The sequence below is a fragment of the Scatophagus argus genome, chromosome 17 (genome assembly GCF_020382885.2).
Source record: "Scatophagus argus isolate fScaArg1 chromosome 17, fScaArg1.pri, whole genome shotgun sequence".
NCBI classification, from domain to species: Eukaryota; Metazoa; Chordata; class Actinopteri; family Scatophagidae; genus Scatophagus; species Scatophagus argus.
In genome coordinates, this window is record NC_058509.1 from 21443315 (window position 1) to 21453151 (window position 9837).

Below are 9837 nucleotides of genomic sequence, written 5' to 3' on the forward strand. Positions count from 1 at the left end.
CATCTTCATTATCCTTTGAAGACAAGCATTTTATTCTTTGAGTTTTATACTGCTATTGGTTATGAGTTTGGGTGTGTTGAGTTACATACAACAGGCTGGAGTTGAGCTCCATGAGGCTCCAATAGGTGGAGACGTCCCTCAGAGTCTGTTGGATTCAAGAACAAACATCCTGTCTCTAAAAGAAGCTTCATAAAAAATATTATAGAGGTGTGGACTTCTTACATGTTATGAAGGCACTTGTGTCCTGAGGGGTGACTGACTCAGATGAGCTGCCCCCTGCATTCCCTCAGCCACTGGCCTCCCAGTAGTTTGGCTAAGGGCCATCTCCTCTGCCTCTGTTGGAGGTGGTGGTGCAGGTCCTCCACCTGTTTTACGGGCCTCAGCCCTCTTTCTGTTGGCTAGGCAGGACTCAAATGTTAAGTTCACCACATCAATTAATGAAACTTTATAGAGAACAGAATGTGTGAAAACATCATGCGGGGATGAAAGCGTTGTACAGTATTAAATCATTTAAATACATTTCAATAGTCTGACATGTCAAACGTTAGCAAAGTGAGATACAACCAGGCATGTTATGTTTCCGCCTCACCTGATTGAATTATATTTTTATATTTCATTTTCAACTGCCTCCAAGTCCTTTTTTCACCCCCTGAACCCCCCATGAACAGAGTGTCAATACCATTTTTTACATGCAATATTTTATGAGTGATTAAACCCAAAAGTTACACATTGACTCGAGCAGTGATTTGTGACCACGTGTTTTGTCTTTCTTTGGCCGCTGCTGCCGTGTTACTTTTTTTTCGGAATATATCTTCATATTCGCCGTACGTCTCCATCAAAATTTCCAGCTCCACAGGTGTAAAATATGTCCTGCGCTTTCTTTCTCCTCCGGTATCCATGGTGAATCAGCGAATCAGGACTCCATTGATGATGGCCTTTTTATAGTCGCGGTGCCTAACATACTCAGGTTCGACAAAACTAATGCGAATCAGCTGTGTTGAAACAGGAAACTTGGAGTTTGTCATCTCAGGGTTTGTCAACTCAGAGTTAACATACATACTCAGAGTTTGTTGAACCTGCTTCATGAAACGGACCCCAGCCCTACCTCACTTGAAAAACAGAGCTGTGTGTCTACTAATAAATATCGTTTGTTATCTCCTTATTGTGTATTTGGCTGAAATTTGTGCCATTTTGCCAGAAGTAATACTCTGATTTCAATATCTGAAACAGACCTCAGTTTATGTTGACAGTATTTAAAAGGTATTGGATTCAGATTGTACCAGTTATCCATGGCTAGAAGGCAGCTGTGTGTGTGTGAACAGAATGAGTTATTGTTTGCAGCAATCACTGTTTTAATCATTTTGTATTGCCTTGTCTAATACATTGAGATAGTTTTGAGAAAACACAAGATACTTGTGCACTTAGGAAGAGTACCTTTGGGAGAAGAGATTTAAGCCTTCCTGACTACAAACCTTATTCTAACATACTATTGTTTGGAGAACACTTAGCACTTCAGGTTATTATTCTATTTCCTGAGTCCTAAGTCCATCGTCCTATTGTTGGGTTTCTTTGCTAAGTTGTAGGGTCTAGTTGGTGTTTGAAAATTTTCAGGGCACTTCATCAGTAGTGCATCTCAAGATCACCGGGTGTTTCAGGCCTTTAGTCACTATACACCCTCCTCTGAGGCAGCCCCGCTTAAGGTGATCAGTCCTTAGCGTGTGTCCAGTATCCAGTTAACAAAATATAATTTGCGTATGTTCATACATGTTTCTTTGCCTTGTAGACAACCATTACCATGATAAATGACAATGTAAAATAAATGTGCACATTGAACAAATGATAAGAATCATGATTTCAGAATGCTTTCAATTACTGAACTGCATTGAATCGAATCTTATCGTATCTTTTCTTGTATTGAATCATGCCCATGTATTTAGATACATATCGGATCGGCTTATGCATGAAAGATTTACACCCCCAGCAAGTGTTGGTGTGGAGGATGCCATCCTCTACCTGCTACACCAAGTTCACAGTTGCAAATCTGAGATGCAACCAATGTCAGAATTGTCTTTTGCAAACCTTTCTGATTCTTCATACATGTCACTGACAATCTTTTGTTCATCCTCTTCCAGGTGTGACGCATCAACAGGTGGATGCCATTTTTGTTTTGTCATGTTTTTGGTGTCATGTTTATCACTTATTTTTTTCTGCTTGTCAGTACTTTGCTGAGCTGAGTTTACAGTGGGATGATAAATGGGTTCTGAGCCACCTGAAAAACAGTTAACTGGTTTCACTTTAGTAATTCAATTCAATTCAAGAAAGTTCAAGAAAAACTCCCTTTAACAGGAAGAAATCTTGAGCAGGACCCATCTCACAAGGGAGAACCATCCTGCTGATAGTTGGCCAGGTAAAGGAGGAGAAGAAGAGGTAGACAGGACAGAGAGGATGAAAGAGAGAGAGAGAGAGAAACATACATGCAGTAAACATCATTCATTACAAAGGACAAACATGACAGGTTGTTATTGGAATGCTGAAGAGCTATGTATTGTATTTTTTGTTTTTTAGCTGATATATTGTTCAAGTTAATTATAATAGCACTACACAGAAGAACAAGATAGGCAGATGTTGACAGTAGACACTGGATTTGTCAGCGGGTCGGATGCAGGTCAGCATGCAAGTCTGGACGGAGAGAGACAGAAGATACAGAGACAGAGAGAGAGAGAGATAGAGAAACAAAACTACAATGAAAACTGGGAACAGAGTTAGTGATGTAAAATAATGGATCATAGGTTGAGCTGATGAGAGGAGAGGAGGGGAGAGGAAGAGGAGAGGGGGTGGGGGAGTAGAGATGGTGGTGGTGTTGAGGAGGTGGGGGAACTGCTCAGTGGATCAGGTTTGTGTCCTTCAGCAGCATAGGCCTATAGCAGCGTAGCTATGACTAAGAGTTAGTCAGCCCTATTCTACCTGTAGCTGTGTTTCAAGAATTGACTGTAACTATACCTGTCAGCCCTACACACTTTGTTAGAAACTAACTATATGCCTTTTGTAATCAAGGTCCTCTTCATTACTAATTTTCCTGCCATTTCCTATCTTTTTGTGGTGTTGGACTGAATGTAGAGGAAGTGAGAGAGGAAACAATTGCAGGGGATATGTATTTTAATTCTTTTTGTAAATTGTTGTAATATTTGATGTTAGGGGAGGGATATATTTCCCTATGTTTGGTAGTGGCTGAGGTCCTAATCAGTGGCAGAGTATAAAAGGCTGCCAGTATTTAGGGGGGCTGGCTGTCAGAACCACATGCTGCCCAGAGTCCACAGTGTTTGTTCATTGTTCTGCTGTTAAGTCTTTGTGTGGGTGAAATAAACACCTGGTTGGTCTGCACCTAACCTCTGCCTCAAGCCTCTTGTTTAAAGTTCATCCACTACACGGCCATCCGAACACTTTACTAAACAGAAAGATTTTAAGTCTGGTCTTAAAGGTGGAGGTAGTGTCCACCTCTCAAACCCAGATTGGCAAATGGTTCCACAGTAAGGGTGCCTGATAGCTAAAGGATCGTCCTCCCATTCCCCATCACCATCACCATCAGCCCCATCACCCCGGACACTCACTCTTCTCCCTGTTGCCATCAGGCCGTCGGTTCCGCTGCCTGAGAACCAACACTGAGAGGATGAGGAGAAGCTTCTTCCCCCAGGCCATCCGTCTGCTCAACAGTGAGCGTTAATCTGGACAATCTCACTCCCACCTGCACTACATGCACTAGATGTAAATACCACTCATGTAAATAATGCACATTTTCACTTTTTTAAATTTAATTTTAATTTTATTATTTTTTTCTTTAAATTAAAATTTTTTATTTACCTATTTTTTGGTAGCAGGGACACAAAGAATTTCACTGTACCGTATATGATTGTGTATGTGACAAATAAACCTATCTTGTATCTTGTATCTTGTATTCTACTTTTATGAATTTTGAACTACAAGTAAACCTGCACTCTGTGATCTGAGTGTTCAATCGGGAACAGGTATAGTGGGACTAGTCCATTTAGGGCCTTGTATGTATGTAGGAGAATTTTAAAGTCTATTGTAAAATTTACCGGAAGCTAATGAAGAGCTAAGACGGGGGAGATATGATCCCTTTAGCTGAGTCCTGTCAAAACTCTAGCTGCTGCATTCTGAATCAGCTACAAGCTATTAATGGAGTAATTTGGACATCCTGATAATAATGAGTTGCAGTAGTCCAGCCTAGAAGTATCAAAAGCATGGACGAATTTTTCAGCATCACTCTGAGAGAAGATGCTCCTAATTTTAATAATATTATGGAGGTGAAAGAAGGCAGTCTTAGAGATCTGTTTAATATAATGGATAAATGATATGTCCTGATTAAAGATTGCAGAGGTTCGCAGAGGTTCCTCACAGTTGTACTTAGTTAGTTGTAATTAGTAACTTTAACCAGTGCTGTTTCTGTGCTGTGATAGGCTCTGAAACCAGACTGAAACACTTCAAACAGACTGTTCCTATGTACATAATCAGTTAACTGGCTTGCAACCACCCTTTCAAGTATCTTAGAAACAAATGGGAGAATGGATATTGGTCTATAGTTTGCTAAGATGTCTGGGTCAAGTGAAGGTTTTTTAAGTAAAGGTTCAATAACAGTTGTTTTAAACGCCTGTAGTATATAACCTGTTGTTAAAGACAAGTTGATCTGACCTAATTAGGAGGCACCAATCAAAGGAAAGATGTCCTTGAGGAGCTTAGTTGGGATTGGGTCTAAGAGACTTTTAGTTGGGTTAGATTTATTAATGCTGGGGAGCTGACATCCAGCATTCCTCCATCATCAAGATGGAGAGGAAGTGCTTCAGTGTTCAGATATTTGAATTATACCACAGAGCTAGCCTCCTATGTTTTGTAACTTTCGTTTTCAGTGGGGCAACCATATCTAAAACTGTGTGTAGAGTGGCTGCGTTGCTGTTGACAAAGCAACAGGTTCTCAGTTTATAGGCCGCAGGTGAGAACCAGATCGAGGGTGTGCTTATGAGAGTGTGTTGGTTCGGTTACTATCTGAAGGAAACCTATTAAATCTAAGACTGAATTAATGGCTGTCTTAAGACTCTCAGAGTCAATGTCCATATGAATGTTAAAGTCACCCACTATAATGACTTTATCTGTACTGAGCAACTAAACTAGATAAGAAGTCAGAAAACTCAGACAGGAACTCTGAGTAAGCAGCAGCAGGTGGGCGATACACAACAACTAATAAAACTGGCTTTTCTGACTTCCAGTTTTGGTGAGACAGGCTGAGAGTGAGACTCTCAAATGAGCTATAGATGGATTTAGGTTTGGGATTAATCTGAAGACTGGAGTGGTAGATTGCTGCCACTCCTGCTCCTCGGCCTGTGCCTCGAGGAACATGATACTTAATATAACCAGATGGAGTTGATTCATTTAAACTAACATACTCTTCATCCTGCAACCAAGTCTCAGTGAGACAGAATATATCAGACTGATGATCAATAATTAAATCATTAACCAGAAGGGATTTAGAGTGGAGGGATTGTTTATTTAACAAGCCACATCTGATTGTTCTATGTTTTTGGTTCTGAATATTTGCTGGTGTGTATTTTTATGAGGTTATTTTTGATTAACAGTTCTTAAATTTTGTGCTGGTTGGACTGTGGGAGGACAGGGGACTGACACTATTTCTATGGGATTATTAAACTTGGTGTTACTGTGCTCATTTATGTTTTTATTTATTGTATTTTTAATGGAGGACGGCAGTCCTACAGAAGCAGCAGAGAAGTGTGTAAGACAGCAACTCTGCTTCCTGGACTCAACCCTGGGTTGTCAGGGGATTGGATGTCTAATAAACTTGGCCCCCAGGTGGGATGAACGCCGTCTCTCCTAATAAGACCAGGTTTTCCCCAGAAAAAGTCCCAATTATCTATAAAGGCCACGTTGTTTTCTGGACACCACCGTGACAGCCAACAAAGGAGCGATGACATACGGCCAAACATCACTGGTCAGATTCGGGAGGGGAACAGAGAACGCTATGCAATCCGACATGGTTTTTGCCAAATTACACACAGACTCCATGTTAACTTTGGGGACCTCCGACTGGTGTAGCCAGGTGTCATTAGCGCCGATGTGAATTACAATCCCACTATATTTATGATTATCTCTTGCCAGCAGCTTAAGTTGCCCTCTGTGTCGCTCGCTCTGGCTCCTGGGATGCATTTAATTATAGTCACTAATGTCAGCTTCACGTACTACAAAATAGAATCCCCAATAACCAGGGTCGGTTTCTCAGCAGGTGAGTTACTGATTGGGGAAAAGCGGTTAGATACATGAAGCGGCTGGTGGGGACCCACGGGCCTTTGTTTCGGGCTGCGCTTCCTTCAAACTGCCACCCAACTTCTCTGACTTCCCAGCTGCTCGGAGGCTGCCGGGGGACGGCTAACAGCAGTTAAGGCAGGCCGGTTCGTACATGCTAATTGGACTATGATTTACAGTATAGAGTCAGGTCTCTAGTTCACTTAGCCTCGCCTCCAAGGCTATGAATAAACTACACTTTCTACACATCTCACTCTCACTAAAGGAGGCAGAGGAGTAACTAAACAGATAGAAGAGGATTTTGTTGAAAGACTATTAAACATTCTACTTAAAGGGCATATGTCAGAACAAGGTCAAGAGTGTGACTGAAGCAGTGAGTGGGTTCATGTACACACTGACAGAAGCCGATTGAATCTAAGAGAGATAAATGCTGCGCGAAGGCCATCATTACTATCATCCACGTGGATGTTGAAATCAGCCATAATAATTACTTTATTAGTTTTAAGGACAAGACTCGACAGGAACTCTGAAATTCCAGCAGAAATTCAGAGTATGGGCCACACTACAACAATAAAAATTGGTTGTACTGTTTTCCAGGTAGGGTGTGAGAGACTAGCAATAAGGCTTTCGAATGAATAGTAATTGACTTTGGGCTTTGGACTAAATGATAGGTTTGGGTCAAAAATGACTGCAACTCCACCTCCTCGACCGGTGTCTTGAGGAATGTGGGTGTTAATATGACTGTGGGGAGTGGATTCATTTAAGCTGACAAATTCTTCTGGCCGAAGCCAGGTTTTGGTTAAACAAAATAAATCTATATTATTGTCCAATATTAACTCATTCACTAGTACAGCTTTAGATGAGAGAGATCTAATATTTAACAGTCCACATTTAATTATCCTATTTGTTGTAGCTATGGAGGTATTGGTGTTGATCTTTATTAGATTTTTATGTATAACTCCTTTTTTTGTATTTGATTTAATTAATTTAAGTGGTCGGGGGACAGACACAGTCTCTATGGGATATTGGGTGGGTAATTGTCCTAATGGAAGCGCAGAGAGGCGTGTAGGACTGCAATTCTGCCTCCTGGTTTTAACTCTGGGTTGTCAGGGTTTTGGTTTAGTAAGAAACTGAGTCAGATATGAGAGCTGCTCCATCCAAAGTGGGATGGATGCCGTCTGTCCTAATGAGACCAGGTCTTCTCCAAAAGGTCTGCCAATTATCTACAAAGCATACATTATTTGCTGGACACCACCTCGACAGCCAGCGATTTAATGATGACGTGCGGCTATACATGTCATCACTGGTCAGATTGGGTAGGGGTCCAGAGAAAACTACGGAGTCCAACATAGGTTTTGCAAATGTACACACTGATTCAACATTAATTTTAGTGATCTCCGACTGGCACAGTCGGGTGTCATTACTGCCGACATGTATTACTATTTTACTGTTTTTACGCTCATCTTTGGCCAGCAATTTTAGATAAGAGTCAACGTTGCCCGCCCTGGCCCCAGGAATTTATTTGATTATGGTCGTTGGTGTCGCTAACTTCACGTTTCTGACTACAGATCTGAGTTGGTTTCTCAGTGGGTCGGGTGAGTCGGGAGAACTGTTGGAAACATGAAAAGGCTGGGGGTGAACTGTGGGCTTGTGTTTAGGACTAGAATTGGAAGATTAGAATCAACTTTATTAACAGTATATATATTTTTACATACACACACTGAATTCGTCTTCTGCATTTGACCCATCCTTAGTTGAACACACACATGCAACACCCGGCAAATTACATGCAGTGAAACACACACAGGAGCAGTGGGCAGCATCAAGTGCCCAGGGAGCATATTGGGGGGTTAAGTGCCTTGCTCAAGGGCACATTCGCCGGCTAATGGAGGGGGGGGGGGCATTTTTCGCACCGCATTACTCCACCGCACCCAAATTTTTCCTGCCCGTCCGGTGGGGGAATCGAACCAGTGACCCTCCGATCACAAGTCACTTCTCCAACCTCTAGGCCACGGCTGCCCCCTATGCACAAATATACTACTATAGAGTTTCCTCAGTTCAAGGAAACTGAGTTTCCTCAGTTCAGTTGCTCAGAGGAGCTGAGACATTTGGAAGGAACTCACAGTAGAGCCACTTCTCTGTAGCAAGAGGATCCAGCTGAGGTGCCTTGGGGATCTGGTCAGGATGCCTCTCAGACATCTCACTGGGGAAGTGCTTTGGGCATGTCCATCCCGGGACAGACCCATGACACGATGGAGAGACTACATGTTTTGCCAGGCCTGGGAACGTCTTGGTATCCAAGCGGACAAGCTGGAGAAAGTGGCCAAAGAAGGCATTGGATGTTTGTTTTCCATACATCTCTACATAATCTTACTGAATGCTGGCAAGAGAGAAAATGTCTTTCATCCTCTAAATACCTGGGACTTTGTTTAGACCCTTTCAAACAGCATGTGAAGCAGGTGGATTAAAAATAACAAAAGATAAAAATTAGTTTCTAATTTTTATTTATTTATTTATTTTTATTCTAGTTTCTATCAGAATGTATTTGGGCTTGACCATGTTTTCTGAGATATATAAAATATAATAAATATTAATTAAAATAAATGAATAAATAAATTTAATAAATAAAATGTTACCAGACAACTTGAAAACAAATCAATGTACACTGGGTATTCAAGGTGCTGTTGATCAGAGAGAGAGACAAGACAAGACAACTTTATTTGTATAGCCCATTTTTACAAGCAGTTTGTCTCAAAGGGCTTAACATAACATCATCAAAATCCTCTGCCCTTCGACCCTCACATCGACTAAGGAAAAACTCCCAGGAAAACCTTTAACAGGAAAAAATGGAAGAAACCTCAGGGTGAGCAACAGAGGAGGGATCCCTCACCCAGGATAGGCAGACGTGCAATGGATGTTGTACAGGCAGGAAAGCAGTTAACAACATGAGAACGACATTACTAAAAAGACAAGTAAAACAAAATCTTAGAAAATATTAAAAATATTAATTTTTCATGTCATTCATCCGTTCAGTTTTCACTTTTGATACCACTTAAATATGATTTTAACATTTCACAAGACTGAAATTATAATAATGAAATTATAATGAAATGCTGTATCATTCATGTACTTTTCATTTTCTGTTGAAAACCACTATCCTATCAATTCTATTCAGTTCAATTTCGGCCCGCAAGGGAGAACCACCCCGCCACCCCGTTCAACAGAGAGAGAGAGAGAGAGAGAGAGAGAGAGAGAGAGAGAGACATAAAGGAGGCACACCCTCAGCTAATAACCCTTAAAACTAGAAACCAATAGTCTTTACATTAAATACTCTTTAGCTGCTGGTATTATTCAACCTTCCCCCTCACCTCTATTGGTAGGGTTCTTTTTTGTGGGACCTTGGGACCATGTATTGACTTCAAGGGTTTGAATAGCATAACTGTTAAGAACAAGTATCCTCTTCCTCTGATCTTTCACTTTTGAAACTCTACAAAGTGCCACAATGTTTTC

The 9837-nt window shown here is 41.2% G+C and overlaps 1 pseudogene; it reads right to left on the reverse strand.

The window, feature by feature from the left end:
- Window positions 1–225: 225 nt before the first annotated feature.
- Window positions 226–8573, reverse strand: LOC124074943 (annotated as a pseudogene).
- Between the last annotated feature and the right edge of the window lie 1264 nt (window positions 8574–9837).